This window comes from Moschus berezovskii, chromosome 2, assembly GCF_049115385.1.
Source record: "Moschus berezovskii isolate FMDL1 chromosome 2, NW_MosBer_1.0, whole genome shotgun sequence".
NCBI classification, from domain to species: Eukaryota; Metazoa; Chordata; class Mammalia; order Artiodactyla; family Moschidae; genus Moschus; species Moschus berezovskii.
The window spans coordinates 34,708,271-34,733,401 of record NC_142461.1 but is presented as its reverse complement, the minus strand read 5'-3'; the positions used below and the strand labels follow the sequence as shown (position 1 = coordinate 34,733,401).

The 25,131-nt window shown below is 37.8% G+C and overlaps 1 protein-coding gene and 1 pseudogene across 2 annotated transcripts in view; both read left to right on the top strand.

Annotated features, from left to right (window-relative positions):
- SPAG16 (sperm associated antigen 16) overlaps positions 1–25,131 on the top strand; it is a 1,112,034-nt gene that overhangs the window by 303,568 nt on the left and 783,335 nt on the right. The window lies entirely within an intron of this gene.
- LOC129538779 (U2 spliceosomal RNA) lies at positions 20,817–20,952 on the top strand (annotated as a pseudogene).

Below are 25,131 nucleotides of genomic sequence, written 5' to 3'. Positions count from 1 at the left end.
GGGGACAAAGACCAAATGTATATTTTTTCTTGTATCACAACCCATTGTTTATTTTCCTTTTTTAAAAAATGAAACAGTTACTGGTTTATCATGTATGTAAAACTTTTTTGCCATGCTGTCACTAAATTGAAGGTAAGTTTTTATTTATTTTTTTTCTGGACTGTGAATTCTCTGCCTCCCTTGCAACAGATAAAGACAGACAAGTAGCATATTAGATTTGAAAATATTCATGAAGTCCACCTTTAGGATTATGTGAAGTAGTAATGTTTTGTTATTAGTATTCCACTTTTACATCATGTGTTCATTTTATATCATGTTCTTTTGTTCTCTCCAAAGAAATAGAAGTGTTCTATCTAGCAACTAGTCTCCCTTTTTGTTAATGGGGAATATACATTTATTTGATCTGCTTTGAAAAATAATAATTTAAATGGATGAAGAGGCAGATTATTCTAGTAATAAATATTTAACTAGGAATGAGATTAGATACTTTAAAAAGCATATATCAACCTAGAAGGGTGGGATAAGAGGGAAATGGGAAGGGGGTTCAAGAAGGAAGGGACATATGGACCTATGGCTGATGCATGTTGATGTTTGACAGAAAACAACAAATTCTGTAAAGCAATTATTCTTCAATTAAAAATAAATAAATTATAAAAACATATATTTCACATAAGCCATATTGGTTAACATTAAACAGCTGACATTTAAAAAACCATAAAAAGACATGTTAAATTTAATCCAATACATACCAGAATATGTATGGTATTCATATTCATGTATGAATATGAATTTTACCCCTCTATCAAACTTAACTTGTTACTTATGATGAATGTACCCTAAAGGGTCAAATTTAGGCATTTACCCATTTATATATGGGGATGTTATCCCCTGAGGAAGTGGCAGCCCACCCCAGTATTCTTGCCTAAAAGATCCCAGGGACAGAATGAGCCTGGCTCTTGGAATGTAGCCATACATTCCAAAGAGTCACCGTCAGCCATGACTGAGCACACATGCCATGCCATGCCATATGGGAAGATTATATGGCATCATTTCTTTATGGTGACTAATTCATAATGGAATAAATTAAGTCAATTAATAAAATAAAATGGTACTTCATTAGATCAATTACATGCTGCTGCTGCTGCCAAGTCACTTCAGTCGTGTCCGACTCTGTGTGACCCCATAGACAGAAGCCCACCAGGCTCCCCCATCCCTGGGATTCTCCAGGCAAGAACACTGGAGTGGGTTGCCATTTCCTTCTCCAATGTGTGAAAGTGAAAAGTGAAAGTGAAGTCGCTCAGTCGACTTCAACCCTTAGCGACCCCACGGGTCGTGTCTGACCCTTATCGACCCCACAGACTGCAGCCTACCAGGCTTCTCCATCCATGGGATTTTCTAGGCAAGAGTACTGGAGTGGCTTGCCATTGCCTTCTCTGAATTACATGCTACTTAGTAATTCTATAAACTATGGTATAATGTATTTATGCCAATTCAAGGAAAATGTATTTTTTTAGTATATTTGTTTTATTTTTAATGCCTCAAATGTTATAGAATTTAAACTAGAGGGAAAATATATCTGCATTCTGGGTTTTGATTATCAGTATTTTAAATTACAAGTGCTTATACTAAATCCTTCAAAGGGAGAATTCAGTGGTTGAAGAATAATTCAAGCTATTTATCATCATCTTTGAAAAAGAAAATAACAATACAACCCATTTAGGAGACACATTTATCTCTCGTGTGACTCCAGAAGCAAGGAGAATTTTTAAAAGGCATACTAAAAAATTATTTGGAACATATATTTTGTATTTTCTAAGAATATATCTCTAACATTCTTTTTAAAAGTTAAGACATATAGGTTAATGCAGTGCTAGATGCTAGGGCTTCAGGAAGTGACAAAGTTTGGAAGATGTTTCTCTCCTGTGGCCTTGAAAGAAAAGACTGAATAATATCAGTAGGGAATGGATTACAATGATGAAAATGATGGTTTTTTTGTTTTTTTGTTTGTTTTGTTTTTTGTACACTGTTATGTTAGGTCACTGACTTTTAAGGAAAGACCTGGGATTTGAACCCAGGTTTGTCTGAATCAAGTCCCCACACCTTTGACCACAATACATAGTGCTAAAGGAGGTATTCTGTTGAGCCAGAAAACCTGGATTCAAACTGCTGTCCTGTGTTTACAGCTTCATGATCCTTGGGCATGTTAAACACCATGTTTCAGTTTTTCAGCTCTAAATGGAGATAGTAACAGTACTTGCTTCATAACCTGGTTATGAGGATTAAATTAATTTGAACATTTGTGGCACTCAGAATAGCCAGTGGAACATAATCAATGCTCAAGCAGTTTAGCAAATAGACTAACATAGTTACCCAGGGGTATGTTTGCCATCAGTTTTACAGCATTTTCTGGGAATTTATATTGTTTACAGTTACATATTCCATTTTTTTAAACGAACTTGAGTACAAATGCAAGTGAGGTTTTTTGTTGGTACTTTTTCTGTATTTTTGCCATTAGACAAACTAGCAAGTATAGGTTTCTGATTCAGAAACAGGTTCATATTTCTCTAGTTCTCAAAAAAGGCCAAATGTGTTCCACTTTGGGCCTTGGCACTTGCTGTCGCTTTGTCAGTAGTGTTCTCCCTGGATTTTGATAAAATCATCTCCATCTCATTCTTCAGGTCTTGGCTTCATGGTTTCTGTTTAGAATAGCATTCCCTGACCATTCAATCTATCACCACCACAGCAACCCTATCTCATAACTATCCCATTGCTGCATTGTTTTCTTCAATCTTTTACCCTAAATGCCACTTTTCATTCGTTTCTTTGTTTACTATTTGTTTATTGTCTAATTTCCCCGCTTGCATGTAACTTCCTTGGGGGCATACATCATGTCCTGGGAGTACACCACAGATTGCTAATTTTGCTCCAGTGCAGCTGACTGTTGGTAGTGCTCTTAATGGTCTTCTAGGTACTAGTTAGACATATGTACTCTTTGCTCTTTACTACTTACCTAAAACTTGGTTGTGGGGGAAAAAATATATTTTTGGAGGTCTCTGAATCATCTGCAGCTCTATCCGTTTTTATAGATATTCTTTGTTTCATTCTGAATTTTTAACCAGCTATCATCAAACTGGATATCTGGCATCAGTTTGTTACTGGGAAAACTGCAGAATTACTTTTATTGAACTGTGTTTTCACATTATGCCGTAGTTCACACTGAGGAATGTTACAAAACATAGGCATATAAAACTTACTATTATTATTTCAGAAGTGGTGGAATTGAGCATTGACTTATGTCTTCAATATCAGCCAGTCTACAGAAACAGAGCTTTAAGTAGTTAAAACAGAGATGAGCGATTTTAAGTTAGGGCGATGATTATGTGGGTGATGGAAACATTGAACATCCAAATGAAACAATGAGGCAAATGAGAGAATAGTGATCAATTAGGTACCACGGCTAAACGAGAGGGACAAACTGAGTGGGCAACATTCCTGAATTGAGGGGGTCAGGGTTCCTGGAAGGAGGAAGCTCTACTTGAGCAATGAGAGAGCTAGAACCATGCACGAGACACGGCAGCTTCCAGAGGTTCACGTTAGAGAGTCTGGGGAAGAACTACCCTGGCTGCTTCCTTTCTGTCCCCCTCCAATCTCCAGTTAATACTTCCTATTGATGAAGCCTGATGGAAGTCAGCTAGTAGGGGGTCCTGGGGGAAGGTGGCTTTCATATAAAAACACTGCAGGAAAGGAGCAGAGAGGTCAGGAATACAACTGACAGCAGACTGGCCCAGGGCTGGCATAGCACTCCCTGAGGAAGCCTAAGGACAAATCATGCTCAGTCCTCAAGAAAGGAAATAGGCATGGCCCTTCATGGTGATTGAGTTGTTTATTTATAATGGGCACTAAAATATGGCTCCAGTCATGATTCTCTCCTTGTGTTGGTTTCTAAAGAAGATAAAGTCAATTTTGCAGCTCTCCTTTGGCATTGTGAACAGGGATCTTCTAGAATTTAAGTTGTTCTCTTACTCCTAGATTTATTTTGTAAATACTGTTAGTCACTTGACTAGGTGATGTTGTTACAGCTGTGGGTTAGTAGCACATGTGTGCCCTGGTGGTCGTGAATCTGAGAAAGTGGCTCCCATGATTCTTGCTGCCATCATCCCGATCAGTTTGTCCACTGCTTTTATAGATATGGCTGTTGAAGAGACAATCCTCATTGTGAACACTGAGTTTGTTTTAGAATTCTTGATTTCTGACTCCCAAACTTATGCTGTTTCAACTATGCTGACATTTTAATACTCCTTTCAAAACTGTATTTTCAGTCCTTAACTTATGTGTTACTGCATATAAGAAAGTTATTGCCTTATCTTTGTCATAGCACTTAGAACACTGTAATAGGACATTCCTTTTACTCCTTCTCTTTCTCTTAGATAATTTGAGGATTTGTTCAGTCACTAAGTTGTGTCCGACTCTATGACCCTATGGACTGCAGCATGCCGGGCTTCCCTGTCCTTCACTATCTCTTTGGGGATCAATGCATCATTATTTATATCTTTATTTTCAGCTCTTTCTATAGTGTTTGACACATGCAACATACTCAGTGAACAGTTTGAACGAATGAATGGATGAGGGAATGAGTGAGTAAATAAGAGTAGTACCCTTCCTGGGTCAATCCATTTTCCCTATTGATGAGGTAAACAGGATATTTACCGCTTTTACAGTTAGCATTTAGTTAGAAATAGTTATTACCAAAATTCAAAGTGACCCAAACCATTTGAAGAAATGTAATGTGATACAAAATATCGAATTCATTAAGAGTAATTATGGGCTGTCAACTTTACAAAGCATCCAAGTCAAGAAACAGAAATTGGAAATTAAAACACAAGTTGTGTTGATCTATAAGACATAATGATATGCAAAATAAATGAATCCATGGTGCAATGTGCTATAATCAGGCATTAGGAACTTATATTTCCTTAACCAATTTTCTAAATCTGGCACATACCTCTTCTCTCGTGAAATTGTACATTGCTTTAAATAATGATCATGTAGATGGGTAATAAGACTCTTCATAAGACTTAAATATAAAGATAATAAAGAGATTAAATTCCCTCAGTGCATAAAAATTTGGAAGGACCAGCTGTATTTTTAGGTGCACAGAAGTGCCATAAATAGGTAGAATTTGCTTTGCGCTTTACTAGACTCCTGGGAAGAATCAAGAGTCTGATTCAGCTGCTGGGGCTATCTGTAAAACTATTTACATCCTGGAAAACACTCAGAATTTTCCTGACCTCACAAGAAAAGGCTGGAAATTTAGTTGCTGGGAAACCATGATCTCTTCATTGAACTATAACTAGATAATTACAAATTTGTGAAAAGCTGACTTTAGTAACTCTGGGAGATGAAATTTCAATATAGTGTTAAAAGAGCACAGCCTTGCTCATTGGCTGTTTAAACAATGCAAGACATAAATATGGGCGAGGCAGTGCTAAGGTCTATATTATTCTCTTTGAAGAGAATTGTATAGACAAAATTCTGGGCTTCCCTTGTGGCTCAGGCAGTAAAGAATCTGCCTGCAATGCAGGAGACCTGGGTTTGATGCCTGTGTTGGGAAGGTCACCTGAAGAAGGGAATGGCAATCCACTCCAGTATTCTTGCCTGGAGGATCCCATGGACAGAGGAGCTTGGCAGACTATAGCCCATTGGTCTCAATGTGTTGGACTCGACTGAGCAGACACACTTTCAGACAAAATATTACAGTCTTAAAAATACTGTAAGTTTTGCATGGTGACATTTCTAAATTAAAGAAATATTTGCACTTTGGTAATTTACGGCCTTGCAGAAAGAATAGTGACAGTGATGTTGCTCTCTAAAATGCTAGCTGGTCCAGAGAGCTTGATCTCTTGATATCAAGCAAATGCTATGCCTGGCAAAGAGGTTTAAGATATTTATGCTCTGGGAACACTTACTCTGTGGAGAGTTCCACTGGCATATTGTTTTTCTATTTTTTAATTGAAGGATAATTGCTTTACATGGCATATTGTTTTTGTTTGTATATCTGAGATCTCAGATCTGTGTTTTATTATTTAGCTTATTTGTCAATTTATTGATTTCTTCTCATTCTTCCAATAGTTAATAACTAAGTTCCTTTTATTTTTAAATACTCAAAATAAAATGACAGGATATTGTAAGAGTTCACTGTGTGGTAAAGGAGGAAGACAACTAAAATAATATATGTTGAAGTTGCTAAAACAATAGATAAAACTAAGAGGAAAAAAGAGGAAATGATTAGTAGGGAATTTGAGAAGTCAAAATGGAAACTTTGTTAGAAATGATTTTATTTGAGTACAGTCTTACTTGATGAGTAGAATTTCTCTAGTTATTTGAAGAAGAAAGCCTGGTAAGCAAGAAGAAATTATTATTCTGTGATTTAGCACCATTCTGCTGCTGCTAAGTCGCTTCAGTCATGTCTGACTCTGTGCAACCCCATAGAGGGCAGACCACCAGGCTCCCCTGTCCCTGGGATTCTCCAGTCAAGAACACTGGAGTGGGTTGCCATTTCTTTCTCCAAGGCATGCAAGTGAAAAGTGAAAGTGAGGTCTCTCAGTCGTGTCTGACTCTTAGCGACCTCATGGACTGCAGTCTACCAGGCTCCTCCATCCATGGGATTTTCCAGGCAAGAGTACTGGAGTGGGGTGCCATTGCCTTCTCCATAATCAGTATTTACTCTGCAGTTTGGACCCTTGGTAATTGGCTTTGAGAGTGAAGAGTCATATAGACTGATTTTAATTTGAAAAGTCTCTTACTTCATTGCAACCATCTTGCCAACCATGAGAAGCAGATCCTCTATATAGCATGATCTTACATAACTTACAATTCCTTCAATAGAGTGGCTGTCTTATATTCTATCTCATGTTACAGTTAGGTCTATACTGGTACTACACTGAATTACACTACATCTGTGTCTTGCACAAATGGTACCTGGTTATGGTAGTCTCCTGAATAAGACAGTCTGGCTGTAACTTCATAGCATGTGCAGGGGATAGGAGGTGGAATACAAAGATAAGTACGATAGTCTTGTGTCCCTGTCTATGGTTGCTGCTACTGCTGCTAAGTCACTTCAGTCGTGTCTGACTCTGTGTGACCCCATAGATGGAAGCCCACCAGGCTCCCCCAGCCCTGGGATTCTCCAGGCAAGAACACTGGAGTGGGTTGCCATTTCCTTCTCCAATGTGTGAAAGTGAAGTCGCTCAGCCGTGTCCGACCCTTATCGACCCCACGGACTGCAGCCTAGCAAGCTCCTCCATCCATGGGATTTTCTAGGCAAGAGTACTGGAGTAGCTTGCCATTGCCTTCTCCGTCTATGGTTACTTTGGTTTAAAAGTCCAGTGCATACTACTATTACTACTACTATTACATATGTTATGCAAATGCAATCTTATACTTGTCAAAAAACATAGATTAATATAGCAATCATTCTATAGCAAGATAGTTTAAATTTAAATTTGTAAACATTTATTGATTTCAGTTGTTGAACTAAATGGGCAGATTACACTTCCTTAGAAATGCAGAGCTTATATTGGCATCCAAAGATCTATGCCATTTTAATATCTTTTTACTTAAATTTTTGTAAAGAGACAAAATTAGTTCCAAAGATATCACTTGTAGCATTGAATTGTTCAGTAAGTAGATTTAATCTATTTGAGTTTTTCAACATTGCATTGGATAAAAAGGAAAATACAGGTGTATATATTTTAATTTCTATATTCTTTTTTTCTGGAGGAGAGAAAAAAAATTTTTTTTGGTACCTCTGTCTTATGTATGAGAGTTTCACAAATTATTTTATTAATTCTAGTAGTTGATGGGGATATTTAGTTTATCTAGGCTTAAAATCATGTTAAAATAATTTTCTTTTCTTATTGCTCAAAACTCCAATGTTAAATAGTTTTGATAGTTATCACTATGTTTCCTGATATTTTTTTAAAAAATTTTTTTCTATACTGACTCCTTCCCATTATCATTTCTATATTCCCATATCATTTATATATTTAAAAAAGAGAAAGGAAGGAAGGAGGAAAGGTAAGAAATGAGATGAAAACAAGAAAAAGGAAGAAACAGAAAGGAAGAAGGAGAGAGGACAGGGAAAGGAGAAAGAAAAAGAAGGAAATTCCACTGCATGTGTTTCATAACTTTTACAACCAAACTTTATGAATGGGTTATTTATCCTCACTGTCTTATTTCCTTCCTACTTATTTCTAAATCCACTACCCCCAGTGTCAGCTATTTCTTTTTTTTTTTAATTTTCAAAATTTTTTATTAGAAAACTGAAATTTACAATGTGTTTATATCACTCACTGAGTGCATGGCATTTAAAAACAACATCATTACAGAAAGATACAAAAATACAAAGTCTTAAAACCTACAGGGTATGGAAAACATCCAGTGAGGTCTTAAATGTAGTAGACTTTACATAAAAAGGAAGAGCAATGAATATACAAGTATATAGCGTTTAAGAAGTTAGCAAAATAGAATAATCATAAAGAAAGGAAAGCAGCTAATACATACCAGATATTAATGCAATAAAAATAAAGATAAAATTGAGAGGCTCAACAGAGTCAAAGCTACCTTAAAAAGCTTCTCTAAAAAGGGAAACATCAGGTAACAATAATCAACAAGAAAAATCTTTCAAATAAACGATACTCAAAATGGGAATTACTCATAGAAGCATTAAGAATGTAAATAATAGAAACAACTTTATGCTTATACATTCGAAGACTTGTTGTCTCGTATACAGGGTTATCGTTACCATCTTTCTAAATTCCATATATATGCGTTAGTATACTGTATTGGTGTTTTTCTTTCTGGCTTATTTCACTCTGTATAATAGGCTCCAGTTTTATCCACCTCATTAGAACTGATTCAAATGTACTCTTTTTAATTGCTGAGTAATACTCCATTGTGTGTATGTACTACAGCTTTCTTATCCATTCGTCTGCAGATGGACATCTAGGTTGCTTCCATGTCCTGGCTATTATAAACAGTGCTGTGATGAACATTGGAGTACATGTGTCTCTTTCAATTCTGGTTTCTTCAGTGTGTATGCCCAGCAGTGGGATTGCTGGGTTGTATGGTAGTTCTATTTCCAGTTTTTTAAGGAATCTCCACACTCTTCTCCATAGTGGCTGTACCAGTTTGCATTCCCACAAAGCTTCCTGATATTAATTGAAGTGATTTTAAAGTTTTGTTATTTACAGTGATAGTTTTTGCTGATTGTGGTAAATAGCATTTGTCATATTATAATAGAGTTATTTTTGCTTATTTCTATTTTACAAAGTTTATGGGAGGACTGCATCTGTTAAGATAAATATTATTAATTTCCTGGGTGATAAATTTTTTTTTTACTTTCCCTCCTGTTTTATCTGTTTTGCTGGAAACTTATGAGGTTCTTTGTTTTTTTGGTAAGATTTAGACTTCAGTAATTTGGTAAGAATATAACCAATGCTATGATTTTCTCATTATTTTTCTCTTCATTGCTGATCATTTTAATCTAGAGACTCCATTCTTTTTTAAGCAAGTGAGATTTTCTTTATTTATTGCTTCCTATATGCTTCTATAGATTTGCAAATCGTATGCTTCTATAGCAGAAGTGTGACTGAATATAGTGGAATAGACTGTTAAAAAGCAATGCAATACATAAACTACAGTAGTGGCTTGATTAATTTATATGTCAATTTTTCTGGGCTAAAGGATGCCCAGATAGCTGGTAAAACATTATTTCTGAATTTTCTGAGGGGTTTCTGGAAGAGATTATTATTTGAATTGGTAGACTAAGGAAAGAAGATTGCCTTTACCCATGTGGGTGGGCATCATTCAATCCAGTGAGGACCTGAATAGAACAGAAATGCTGGAAGAAGGATGAATTTGATATCTCTGCTTGACAGGGACATCAGTCTTCTTTCGCCTTCAGACACCTGTGTTTCTGGTTCTTGGTCCTCCAGAACTGGACATGGACTTAGACCATTGACACCTCTGGGTCTCAGGTTTCCCTTCTTAGACTGAATTCCACCACTGGCTTTCCTGGTTCTCAGCTTGTGACTGAGAGATCCTGGGACCTCATGAACCAATCACAGAGTCAATTCCTATAACAAATCTTTTCTTAAGTATATCTCTCTATATTTTATTTGAACTGTCCTTTGGAGAACCCTGACCTAATACAAATGTCATACAATGATAGGAATGAATTTTAACAATATAAACCGTATAAACCTGAGCAATTTAAACATGAACAATTAACATGAAGATAAGTTTAAAAAAAGAAAAGTTTTAATAATTCAGATGAAAACAAAACAATGAAAAACAAGCTTCAGAAGGAGCTTGAGTGAGGGGAGAGAGGGAACAGAATGAGAAAGACCCTTAAACAGATATAAATGTTTGGCGAATCCTAGTTTTCACATTGTGTATGGTGGACTCTTAGTTGCTTATTATGCTACTAAAAAGGGTTGAATTAATAAATACAGAGGGCCATGTATGGACCAATTATGGAAGTGTTACATGCCAAGGCTTATGAATGATCACATTCTATATACGATAGCATGTGACAGAAAGTGCTATTTGTTTATTCTAGATTGCTACTTTTCTAGGGATCAGTTCTTTCTTTCTGTTTTGAGCCCTCCTCCTGCTGCTGCTGCAGCTAAGTCACTTCAGTCGTGTCCGACTCTGTGTGACTCCATAGACGGAAGCCCACCAGGCTCCCCCATCCCTGGGATTCTTCAGGTAAGAACACTGGAGTGGGTTGCCAGTTCCTTCTCCAATGTGTGAAAGAGAAAAGTGAAAGTGAAGTTGCTCAGTCATGTCAGACTCTGCGACCCCATGGACTGCAGCCTACCAGGCTCCTCCGTCCATGGGATTTTCTAGGCAAGAGTACTGGAGTGGCTTGCCATTGCCTTCTCCAGAGCCCTCCTTCAGTTAGGTTCGGTTCAGTTCAGTTCAGTCGCTCAGTCGTGTCCGACTCTTTGCGACCCCATGAATCACAGCACGCCAGGCCTCCCTGTCCATCACCAACTCCCGGAGTTCACTCAAACTCATGTCCATCGAGTCGGTGATGCCATCCAGCCATCTCATTCTCTGTCGTCCACTTCTCCTCCCACCCCCAATCCCTCCCAACATCAGACTCTATTCCAGTGAGTCAACTCGTCGCATGAGGTGGCCAAAGTATTGGAGTTGCAGCTTTAGCATCAGTCCTTCCAACGAACACCCAGGACTGATCTCCTTTAGAAGGGACTGGTTGGATCTCCTCCTTTAGTTCAGTTCAGTGCAGTTCAGTTCAGTCGCTCAGTCGTGTCCGACTCTCTGCGACCCCATGAATCACAGCACGCCTGGCCTCCCTGTCCATCACCAACTCCCGGAGTTCACTCAAACTCATGTCCATCGAGTCGGTGATGCCATCCAGCCATCTCATTCTCTGTCGTCCCCTTCTCCTCCCGCCCCCAACCTTTCCCAGCATAAGACTCTTTTCCAGTGAGTCAACTCATCACATGAGGTGGCCAAAGTACTGCAGTTTCAGCTTCAGCGTCAGTCCTTCCAATGAACACCCAGGATTGATCTCCTTTAGAATGGACTGGTTGGATCTCCTTGCAGTCCACGGGACTCTCAAGAGTCTTCTCCAACACCACAGTTAAAAAGCATCAATTCTTCGGCGATCAGCTTTCTTCACAGTCCAACTCTCACATCCATACATGACCACGGGAAAAACCATAGCGTTGACTAGACGGACCTTTGTTGGCAAATCATGGAGAAAGCAAGAGAGTTCCAGAAAAACATCTATTTCTGCTTCATTGATTATGCCAAAGCCTTTGACTGTGTGGATCACAATAAACTGTGCAACATTCTGAAAGAGATGGGAATACCAGACCACCTGACCTGCCTCTTGAGAAACCTGTATGCAGGTCAGGAAGCAACAGTCAGAACTGGACATGGAACAACAGACTGGTTCCAAATAGGAAAAGGAGTACGTCAAGGTTGTATATTGTCACCCTGCTTATTTAACTTATATGCAGAGTACATCATGAGGAATGCTGGGCTGGAAGAATCACAAGCTGGAATCAAGATTGCTGTGAGAAATATCAATAACCTCAGATATGCAGATGACACCACCCTTATGGCAGAAAGTGAAGAGGAACTCAAAAGCCTCTTGATGAAAGTGAAAGAGGAGAGTGAAAAGGTTGGCTTGACCTTTCAACATTCAGAAAACAAAGATCATGGCATCTGGTCCCATCACTTCATGGGAAATAGATGGAAAAACAGTGGAAACAGTGTCAGACTTTATTTTTTTGGGCTCCAAAATCACTGCAGATGCTGATTGCAGCCATGAAATTAAAAGACGCTTACTCCTTGGAAGGAAAGCTATGACCAACCTTGATAGTATATTAAAAAGCAGAGACATTACTTTCTCCATTTGTTTAAGACTTAGGCCTAGCTGCTGGCATAGCATATATGGAGGTGATCCCTAGAGTGGTGAATGGTGCATTTACTCTGCTCCTTTGGGTCTTTCATTAACCACAGGCAGATTTAGAGTTCCTATTGAGGCCCCAGAAGGAAAACATCTCTGCTCACCCATCTCCTTATAGACTCCTACTCTTAGTTGTGTAGAGAACCTTGCAGCTCTTCTGAAATCTCTAAAGGCCAGCCAGACTAGAGATACCAATGAAATGTATAGCAACCTCACCCAACTCTGAGGAGCTCTGTTGACAGAACTCTTAGGACTCATCTCAGCCTAATCTAAACTGTCAGTCTAGATGGCTCATCCCAGGTCCTAGACTCTATCTGCCTGGACAGGTACAAGTCATGTCCCAGTGATCTTCATCAGGACTAAAGGAGACCTGACAGCTAAGTTGCCTCCCCTAAATAATTCCTCCCTTCATGCAATCACAGCTTCTTGGCTCAGAGGACGTAGACATGCTGGATTTGAAAGTATAAAGCAGTCAAGAAATTTAAACATTGCTATTTTCCCAGAAATGTCTAATCTCTGAAAAAATTCCTTTAGCTTGGCTACTGTTTTCATTGACTTATCAGCTCAAAATTTCAGAAATTTTCTACTTTACCTTTCTATCTGTCCATTCACTCATTCATTAACTATTTTTATCCTTTTTCATTTGATAGACTTGAATATTTTTCAATTTAGACTTTATAAAATAAAGGAAAGAAAAATCTCCAGGAATAACAAGTGAAGTTTTAACATTTACAGCTGGCAGAGCAGGTTTGAGAATAACTTTGTGAGTGACTACAAAGGGTGTTAATTAGGTAGCAGGTGTTTTATCACCTATGTCTATTTGAAAAAAAGTTCAGCACAGATGTAGAAAGCTTAAGTACATCTATAGTTTGTATAACAAAACTCTCTTCATTGGGTTCCATCTGCCACACCAACCTCAAACCACACTTAGTGCCAGCCAATTAACACCTTGACTGAACTATAGACCACCTGCAGCTTCAGCAATGTAATGAATTCACTAACTCTCACATAAAAACTCATTGTAATGTCTAGATTAAAGCAACATAATGAAAAGGGGGAAAATTTCACACTTCAGCTTTGGTATGTAACAGGCACACACACACACACAGAGGCTTGCAGTTTAGTTGTCTCATCTCTACTTCTCTCTTCATTTCTTCATTGTCTCAGTTACAGGATATTTGGTCAAAGGCCTTCCAGGCTCATAAACACACAAACTGCAATTAAAAAGGGGCACTATATCCTATCCCTTTAACTCAGATTTGAAAGATCTCAGGCAAGTACTCAGATGTGCTTAGCTCAGGCCAGATGCTGTTCTGAACAGAATTGGATATCCTGGGTGATCCAATTTTGGTTAGTTACCTAATCCTATGGCCAGAAGAACAAGAGTCCATCCTGACCACATGAGAGAAACAGCTGAATAAAGAATTTCGGGGGTTTAAAAAAGATAACCTAAATGAACAGTGTAGGACAAATGATGTGTTGTTAGATATTCAATAGAAATTCCTTATTATCACTTTTGAAAATAAAATCTGCTTAGCTCACTTATAAATTGTAAAGTAGATATTTCCTTTCATGCTGGAAAAAAAATCAGAGAAAACTGAGATACCAGTTAAAATATTTATAAGCAGAAAACTGACATGTTGAACAGTGAATTTCATGACACCTTACCTAACGGCAACTTGCAGGATTGATCAGAGGAGAGAGAACTGGAAAAAAAGACACTATTGTGGTTATCCAGATGTAATGTTACAAAGGGAGTAGAGTTTGAGAAGGATCATTTTGTGTTTCTACTGGAAGGTTCACAATGAGAGGTTAGATAGGTGATGACTAGTCTATTCATTTTGCCTCAGTGATTGAAATACCTATGAATGGATTTTTTTTTCTCTGCTCATCATGAAAAATCATGCAGGATTCTGGAAGATAGGAAACATAAAAACAGCAAAACAAATTAGGGTAAAATAGATTTCACTTTGCAGAGCTCATTTTGTTAAGAAGATTATTGTAGAGTTAGTTATTCATCCAGTTACTTAGGACTCGACATCAGAGAACATTCTTAATAAAAAGGCCCAGGCACTATCATGACCTTACATATTATCATTCCATCCGATCCATCTATAAAAAGGAAATAAAGAAGGTTTCTGACTCTTATTATATTCTGTTCTCAAGGGGAAACAAGACAGTTTTTAATTCATGTCTAGTAAAAATTAGCCTAAAATCCTTTCCTTACTGTGAAATGGTATTTGAATAAAGGTAAAAGAACAATAAAAAATCCCTGAAAGGTAAGTGGAATAAAGAATTTGTGACAGAAATTTGACTATATGCAATTTGTAGAGCTAATTAAATAATCTCTGTTGGGAAGGGAAGATGGATGTAAACTAAGGGTAAGCAAAGATGAGATGGAACCCATGCATAGGTGTTGCAACCCATAAGAATGGCCCAGACATGGTTGGTTCTCATTGCCCCCAACCTTGATGACATAAATGTCCTACAAGAGGAGCTGGCACCATTTGTCTCTGAGCTAAACACATATGGCTAAGAAATTGGAGAAGAATCCAAGGGAAGGTGGATCAAGTGTGTACTTGACAGCTATTAATGCCAAAGAGATGAGCAGGCAGATTGATGACAATGTGTATTACCTACGAAAGCACTTGGGACCTTGCCCTGACATTCTGAGGGTAACAGTTCATATGACTACTACTTTAGTTCTGCTCTTGGAACCTGAAGGAAAGGGAAGACTAGCTTCCTAAGTAGGAATGGAAAGGATGCCTTAAATGGCAAAACACTCTTGAGAGGATTTAGGAATTGTCTGTCCCAATTTCATCTATGTTTGCCCATATGTTCTCATCATACTTGTCAGGGTCCCATTCCTTTGTAATTGCCCTAATTTTATCAAAAATGTTCTTTTGAGATGGGGAATTATTTTTCATTGTAATTCAGCCATTGTGATTAGGCTTTGTATTTGGTTTCCAATCTGTCATACCTGAGGTTACAGGGGATAAGGACTTCTTTTAGAGTAGCTTTGAAAGTTATTAGGTCCCTTATGTGGACTTCAGCTAGGAAAGGAAAGCCCTGATATAATTTCCTTTGATATTTACCAAATACTGTATCAAGTAGATTGGAATCACCTGACAGTTGCACGTGTGTGCATATGTGCAAATATGCTCATGCACACACACAATTTGTTACAAGGATTTGACCATACACCAGTATGAAAGTTGGTTACAATAGCCTCTGTAAGCCTATTGATTTTGCATCTGATGATGGAGCTTGAAGTATTTAGGGAAGTTAGGAAGGAAAAGAAGAAGACTGTAAAATGAGAGAGAACAAAAGTTGAAATCCGCGTGTGACCTGAAGCCCAAGAAGATAGACTATAACATGTGTCAGTCTCTCTCTTTCCAATCTTGATGGTATGGGAGTCCCACAGGAGAGACTGATGCTTCCTTCTTGAAGGTAAGTCCAAACTTGTCCCAAGGATTTGAGATGCTGAAGGAAGATTCACGGGATGGTAGAGAAGTCACAGGCCCATCTGCTGCCCCAGGGCAGTCAGTGGAGTCAGCAGATGGATTTCAACATGTGTGAGCTACAGAAGCATCCCTTGTCTCTGCCCCAGCCTCCCAATCACAATAAACATGGACGACCGAGAGTGAGATGGCTGGATGGCATCACCGACTCTGTGGACATGAGTTTGAGTGAACTCTGGGATTTGGTGATGGACAGGGAGGCCTGGCGTGCTGTGATTCATGGGGTCGCGGAGAGTCGGACACGACTGAGCGACTGAACTGAACTGAACTGAACTGAAAATAGATAGCTGGTGGGAACTTGCTATGTAGCACAGGAAGTTCAGCGTGGTGCTCTGTGATGACCTAGAGAGGTGTGTGCAGGGCAGAGAGGGAGTCTTAAGAGGGAAGGGATATATGTATATGTTTAGCTGATTCAATTTGTACAGCAGAAACTAACACAAAATTGTAAAGCAACTGTACTCCAATTTTAAAAAATGACTTAAAAAAACAAAAATAAGAAATATAATAGACCCAGTTTCTCAAATTGGCAACCAGAAAATTCTTTTTTCTTTCTTTGGAGAAAATCAGAAAATTCTGATGAATTTCTGTCATGTAAAGTTTATTCTTTATGTTTTGCATACATTTTCTTGATGTATTCTATGAATAAAATATATAGTTCAATGTAGTCACTACTTCTTTTCCAGTCAATAATTAATTGTTCATTTGACTATTAAAATGTCCTAAAATCTGATTTAAGTGAATTATATTTTTGTAATATTCGTTTTAATAGAGCCACTTGATAATTTGAAATGGAATGTGAGAAAAATGAAATTTGCCATCTATAATATAGAAATTAGTATACTCCACAGTAGATAATGGAAGTTTTTTTTTTCATTTTTTAAGTATATTTGATGCACATTATCACCTAAGTTACAGCTGTACAACATGTTGATTCACAATTTTTAAAGGATATATTCCATTTAGAGTTACAATAAAGTACTGACAATATTCCCTGTGTTGCATAGTATACCCTTGTAGCTTAGTTATTTTATACATATAGTTTGTATTTTTAATCCCCTACTCCCGTCTTGCCCCTCTCCCCTTCACTCTATTGTTTGAGCCACTAGAGAAGCACCAAAGTATTCTTTTCAGTTCAATTCAGTCGTTCAGTCATGTCTGACTCTTGATGACCCCATGAACCTCAGCACACCAGGCCTCCCTGTCCATCACTAACTCCCAGAGTCCACCCAAACCCATGTCCATTGAGTCGGTGATGCCATCCAACCATCTCATCCTCTGTCATCCCCTTCTCTTCCTGCCCTCAATATTTCCCAGCATCAGGGTCTTTTCCAATGAGTCAGCTCTTCGCATCAGTGGCCAAAGTTTTGGAGTTAAAGCTTCAACATCAGTCCTTCCAATAAAGGACTGATCTCCTTTAGGATGGACTGGTTGGATCTCCTTGCAGTCCAAGGACTCTCACGAGTCTTCTCCAACACCACAGTTCAAAAGCATCAATTCTTCGGCGCTCAGCTTTCTTTATAGTCCAATTCTCACATTGATACATGACCACTGGAAAACCATAGCCTTGACTAGATGGACCTTTGTTGGAAAAGTAACGTCTCTGCTTTTCAATATGCTGTCTAGGTTGGTCATAACTTTCCTTCCAAGGAGTAAGTGTCTTAATTTCATGGCTGCAGTCACCATCTGCAGTGATTTTGGAGCCCAGAAGAATAAAGTCTGACATTATTTCCACTGTTTCCCCATCTATTTGCCATGAAGTGATGGGACCAGATGCCATGATCTTAGTGTACTGAATGTTGAGCTTTAAGCCAACTTTTTCACTCTCCCCTTTCACTTTCATCAAGAGGCTCTTTAGCTCTCCTTCACTTTCTGCCATAACCAGTCTATTGTTCCATGTCCAGTTCAAACTGTTGCTTCCTGACCTGCATACAGGTTTTTCAAGAGGAATACAACTGTGGAATACAACTAAGTATTCCATAGTTGTATCTAATAATAGTGGGTGTGAACTTCCTTCATATGTGTATGTAGCTCAGTGGCATGTTGGGGATAGTATGTGATGCTGTTGAAAGTTAGGATAAGGCAGCTACTCTTTCAGGCGCAGTAATTTAAAGTGGGGTTTTGGGATGATGATAATATTCTGTTTCCTTGATCTTGGAGCTGACTCATAGATCTTTTCAGTTTTGGAATGAGTGTACCTCAAAATTAATTTCTTACTGACTTCCCTTGGTTGATCAAATTCCATCAGCTGTGTCATAAAAATAAATTTAAATTATTAAAATTTAAATGTATTTAACATTTAATCATATGTAAAATAAGTGTAGATAACTTGGATTTAAATCAAGTTCCAATTTTATTAATGAAATAGAAATTGATTTAATGTGAGCTTTACATTAAAAAATACAAAAATCATAATTTTGAGCCTATTCTAGAATTTCCTGGGTATGTTTATAAACTAATTCTGGGAGTATTTGAAATGAAATATGATTCTTCAGGTAGTACTTTGTACTATGTATTCTTTTATATCTAGTAACCAGTTATCTTCATTGAAGTTAAAATATCTTGGATATTGTAAACTCTCTTCTCCAATCTAACATGCCTCCACAGTCTAAAGTGAATGTATTTCGGAAAACACCCTTCTTTCAAAAGCATTGCTGTTCAGTTGATAAATCATGTCCGACTCTTTGAGACCTCACAGACTGTAGTATGCCAGGCTTCTCTGTCCTCCACTCTCTCCGAGAGTTGCTCAAATTCATGTCCATTGAGTCAGTGATGCTATCTAACCATCTCATCCTCTGCTGCCTCCCTCTCCTTTTGCTTTCAGTCTTTCCCAACATCAGGGTCTTTTCCAATGAGTTGGCTCTTCACATCAGGTGGCCAAAAAAGTATTGGAGCTTCAACTTCAGCAACAGTCCTCCTAACGAATATTCAGAGTTGTCTTTGCAATGAATATTCATCATGTCCTGCTTTTATTTTATGAAAATGTTGTTTTGATCTATTCCATGTTTATTATGACTAGAATCACTTACTGGGCAGATTTATACCGTGGTTTACCTCTATGAGTTTGGATGAGTCAGGCGTTGCATATCTTTGAATTCACATGTATTCATATATGCCATTTTCAGTTTGTTTCCCCAGAGGGCAAAGAAAGATCTGTGGTTTTATTCACCGACAGGAGAGCCTGTGTGAATTACAGGAGCTTGTTGATTACAGTCCATTTACAACTTCATATTAATAATACCTTCTATTTTTAATAAGATAAATATTCTATGTTGTCTCCATGTTAATACATTGATTCTATAAAGCAAGTACAAGTACAGTATTGTGTGTATTATGTTAACTGGTTGAATTTGCAAGCATACACAAATACATATTTTTAAAACAACACTTAAAAGTCCTAAAAATATTGAGGTTCTTTTTTAAATGTGAACTTCAGAATCATACTTCAAAGATTCAATTTTCAGTGTAGCCACTTATGATGGTAGCCTTGATCAAGTTACTTAATTTCTTTTAATTTCATTCCTGCTTAATTGCCTTGTCTATAAAGTGGAGGACAAATAATATTCACTTTGTGCTGTTCTGTGCTAAGTCGCATCAATCGTGTCCAACTCTTTGTGACCTCATGGATTGTAGCCCACCACACCTCCTCTGTCCACAGAATTCTCCAGGCAAGAATACTGGAGTGGGTTGCCATGTCATCTTCCAGGATATCTTCCCAACCCAGGAACTGAACCCATGTCTCTTATGTCTGCTGCATTGGCAGGCAGGTTCTTGACCACTAGTGCCACCTAGTAATATTTACTTTATAAGGAGTTAAATGAGGTAATATATTTAAAATTTTACCATAGTGCTTGACACATAACGAGTGCTCATTAAATATTTATGTCCTTCACCGTCTCCTGGAGTTAGCCCAAACTCATGTCCATTGAGTCAGTGATGTCATTCAACCATCTCCAACCATTAAATATTAACTATGTTATTATTTTGCAGTGTTTTACTGTGATACTGTGTATTTCACTATATACATGAGAGCTTTTAAACCATGATATTTTCAATAATTAGGTATCATAATAATTGTGATACTTTGAAGTAAAATGGAAAGGTGGCTGTCTTTAATTTTATGATTTTATGCAGCTTTGGATGCTTTCAGTAATTTTCAAAAGTTCTTTTAGTAATGGTTGCTACAAAGTTATTTGTTAGTTTCAGAGTCTTGGAAACTCTTCCTTGGAAAAATCTTTACCGAAAGAAAGATAATGATCATAGAAAATTTGCATTCCCAAATCTCTTCTTAAGACCAAAGTTTCCCTTGTGAATTGGTTACTGTCATAAACTAACCTTTATTAAGATAGAAAAGATATAGACTTGTATTCATACTTCAGTTGCTCAGTCGTGTCCAGCTCTTTGCAACCCCCATTGACTGCAGCATGCCAGGTTTCCCTGTCCATCACCAACTCCCAGAGCTTACTCAAACTCATGTCCATCGAGTCGGTGATGCCATTCAACCATCTCATCCTCTGTCATCCCCTTCTCCTCCCACCTTCAATCTTTCCCAGCATCAGGGTCTTTTCCAGTGAGTCAGTTCTTCGTATCAGATGGCCAAAGTATTGGAATTTCAGCTTCAGCATCAGTCCTTACAATGAACAGTCAGGACTGATCTCCTTAAGGATGGACTGGTTGGATCTCCTTGCAGTCCAAGGGACTCTCAAGAGTTTTCTCCAGCACCACAGTTTAGAAGCATCAGTTCTTTGGTGCTCAGCTTTCTTTACAATCCAGCTCTCACATCGAAATCTCACATCGCTTCTCAGTCTTTTGGCTAAGATCAAGTGTAGTATTCATACTAGTTTCTCTATAAATATTTTAGAAGGAGAAAGAAACAGAAAAAGAATTGGTAGAGTTTTCAGTATTCTCTTCACCTGGAATTTCTCATATAATATTTTAAAAGAAAAAAAAATGATATACATCATGAATTAGCTACTCAGAATACATTCATATTTTCCCCTTTGTCTTTCATTACTTTGCAATATGAAAGCTTAAATATTGATTTTCCTGGGTTTCTTACATCTAGAAACCCTGTGGCTCAGCAGTAAAGTATCCACTTGCCAATGCAAGAGACTTTAGAGATACAGGTTTGATCCCTCAGTGGGGAAGATCTAAAGGAGGAAATGTCTATCTACTCCAGTATTCTTGCCTGGAGAATCCTGAAGACAGAGGAGCCTGGTGCGCTACAGTCCATGTTGTTGCAGAGTGGGAAAGGCTGAGCAACCACGTACACACACAGGGTTACTTATGAAACATATTTTTGGTCATGAGGAGGGGTTTCCTTCCTGTTAAAAAAGCTCCAGTTCACCAGGAGAAACTTTTTTATCCTTCTTTGTTCTCTTGGTATAAAACCTTAACAAGACTTCAGTCTCATCCTGAGTCCTCTCTTGTCTCTGGTCCACAAGCATTTGCTTAATTAAGACACACCTTGTGCATAGAACAGTCTCCTTAGTAATTCCCTCCTTTTGGCATCAATATGCTAGTTTCTTTCATATAAAACAACACTTCCTCCCTGTCTTCCCCAACTCCCCCAGACTAGATAAGGCTCCTTTTTCCATATATTTCTGTGTAGTCTTCATCATACTTTTATGTATGTAAAGAAGTATCTGGCTACAAGCCACAAGAAGCAGGAACATCAATCTTGTTTATCCCCGTGCCATAAGAGCCAACATTTAATGAGACAGGCACCGTGGGATAAGCACTATATATGTACTAACTTATGCTATGTTCATTGCAACATCCTGGTTTACAGGTGGGGCAACTGAGGTAGACAGAAGTTAGGTAGTCATGGGTGACAGAGCAAGATCAAATCCAAGTGGCTTGCTCCAGAGCCTCTGTGCTTAACCAGTATCATCTACTCCCTCTCTAGAAGTGTGCTGAGAGTGGAGAGAGGGTATTTTACGTGAAAATCAACACTAAGAGCCACTCTGTTGAGTAATTAAAGCCCATTTTAAATAATGTTTAAAGCTTTTTCTGTACTATATTTATGTACTCTTCAATATAATTCATGTCAAAATGCATATTGATTTTACAGTTTTCTTCAGCTGCATCTTTGTTATTTTATGTTTGAAAGCCATTGTTCTCAAGTATTTGAGTGCATGAGAAAACCAGAATAGTCATTATAAAGTATATATTCTCAGGCCTCTCTCCTGGGTTTTCTGATTTAACAATATTCAGGTGAGGTCCTAGTAATTTTAAAGAGGAAAATCTAACAGGTTAAATGATAAAGAGTTCACTGATAAATATTTCTATAAGAAGTACTACATTAATGAATTTAATAAATGTAAACAGATTTTGTATTAACAATGATGGTGATAATAAAAACTTCTGTAATGATAAAAGTAGGATATTCTCATTATCAGATTTTTAAAATATAGAAGCCTTTCTTGAAATATCCCAGTGGTCAGAGTTATTATCTTTATTTTTAGAGTCCTTCTGGATGATATGACTCTAAAAGGTACTATGAGTATCAGAAACAAATTAAACTAATCAAGACTCCTCGGAAGTGATTTTTGATTCACAGAGCAACCTGCTGGGTTTTTTAAACCCAGTTAAGCAAGGTTTTAGAAAAGGCAGAGGAACCAGAGATCAAATTGCCAACATCCACTGGATCATCGAAAAAGCACAAGTATTCCAGAAAAACATCTATTTCTGCTTCATTGACTATGCCAAAGCCTTTGACTGTGTGGATCACAATAGACTGTGGAACATTCTGAAATAGATGGGAATACCAGACCACCTGACCTGCCTCTTGAGAAACCTGTATGCAGGTCAGGAAGCAACAGTTAGAACTGGACATGGAACAACAGACTGGTTCCAAATAGGAAAAGGAGTACGTCAAGGTCGTATATTGTCCACCCTGCTTATTTAACTTCTATGCAGAGTACATCATGAGGAATGCTGGGCTGGAAGAAGCACCAGCTGGAATCAAGATTACCGGGAGAAATATCAATAACCTCAGATATGCAGATGACACCACCCTTATGGCAGAAAGTGAAGAGGAACTAAAAAGCCTCTTGATGAAAGTGAAAGAGGAGAGTGAAAAGTTTGGCTTGAAGCTCAACATTCAGAAAACGAAGATCACAGCATCTGGTCCCATCACTTCATGGGAAATAGATGAAGAAACAGTGGAAACAGTGTCAGACTTTATTTTTTTGGGCTCCAAAATCACTGCAGATGCTGACTGCAGCCAGGAAATTAAAAGACGCTTACTCCTTGGAAAGAAAGTTATGACCAACCTAGATAGCATATTAAAAAGCATTACTTTGCCAACCAAGGTCCGTCTAGTCAAGGCTATGGTTTTTCCCGTGGTCATGTATGGATGTGAGAGTTGGACTGTGAAGAAAGCTGATCGCCAAAGAATTGATGCTTTTGAACTGTGGTGTTGGAGAAGACTCTTGAGAGTCCCTTGGACTGCAAGGAGATCCAACCAGTCCATTCTAAAGGAGATCAACCCTGGGTGTTCATTGGAAGGACTGATGCTAAAACTGAAACTCCAATACTTTGGCCACCTCATGCGACGAGTTGACTCACTGGAAAAGAGTCTGATGCTAGGAGGGATTGGGGGTGGGAGGAGACGGGGATGACAGAGAATGAGATGGCTGGATGGCATCATCGACTCAATGGACATGAGTTTGAGTGAACTCCGGGAGTTGGTGATGGACAGGGAGGCCTGGCGTGCTGCCATTCATGGGGTCGCAAAGAGTCGGACACAACTGAGTGACTGAACTGTACTGAATAGGATAATCTAATTTATTTCGATTTAAAAAGAATGGATTCTAGAGAACTTATACATCTATGGGCTTAAGGTTCTAATGCTACTTTAATCCAAAACATTCTTCATGTCTCAGTTTTCTCTTTTGTTGAAAGTATAATTATTTTTCTCTGAAGGATAATGCTAAATAATTAAAATCTTTAAAACTTTCTAGTTTGTGGAGAAATGTGTTATTAATGGTCAGTTGTCAATGAATAAAATATAGACAATAATTCCTAAATGAACTTACATTGTAAGTTAATACCCTGAAAGGGCTTTCCAGGTGGCACTAATGGTAAAGAACCCACCTGTCAATGCTGGAGACACAAGAGATGTGGGTAATATCCCTGGGTTGCGAAGATCTCCTGGAAGATGACATGGCAACACACTCCAGTATTCTTGCCTGGAGAATTCTATGGACAGAGGAGCCTGGTGAGCTAGTCTATGGGTTCAGGAAGAGTCAGACATGACTGAGGCGATTTAGCACACATACAGTTAGGCGAGAACTTAGTTTCCATATGAGGATATATACAATCCTTCCTCCTCTTCCTCAAAGACTTTGCTATTGCTCTACCAATGTAATGGCTATGGTTACCTATTATTCTGGGTTACTTTCCCTGGACTTATCATTAATATATAATATGTATGTATATGCATAAGTATGTTATTTTTCCCCAGCAGTTGTTTCACTCTATAACATGCAGTGACAATAAACAGTATGAAACACCTTCTCTAAGAGAGACATTAGCCTGGATGCTAAGCTTCAGTGGTGCACAGATCAAATTATCTATTGACTCCTTCACCTTACAGGATTAATGGAGGGTGCACAGGAAGACAGTTTTAGCCAATTTCAGCTCTTATCATAGTAGCAGCTAACTATCCCCTATCTAACCCCATGGCAGATAGTGGTGAATAAGTTATTTTTATATTATAAACATAAAACTAAACATTTTTTAGAGTGAATCTTAATCCCTTCAATATACTGTAACTATGACTCCTGTAATTTGTTAGTACAGTCATGAGTTTTTATGCATAGTCTCTATTTAGATGTATAAAAAAATATAAAAATCGTTAATATAATAGCAATCAATAATCTATGCCTTTCAGATTATTTAAATAGTGATATTTAAAGATAGTAAACAAATAATGTACATTAAACTGATTCATTTTATTGGTATATATATAAAATTAGCCAATATATATTTTAAAATGAGATTAAAGTTTTTTATATTTTTTATCAAGTATACAATTTGTTTTATTTATAATACCCTATTAAAATGTAAATTTAGAAACTTTTTTATTAATTAAAACCACAC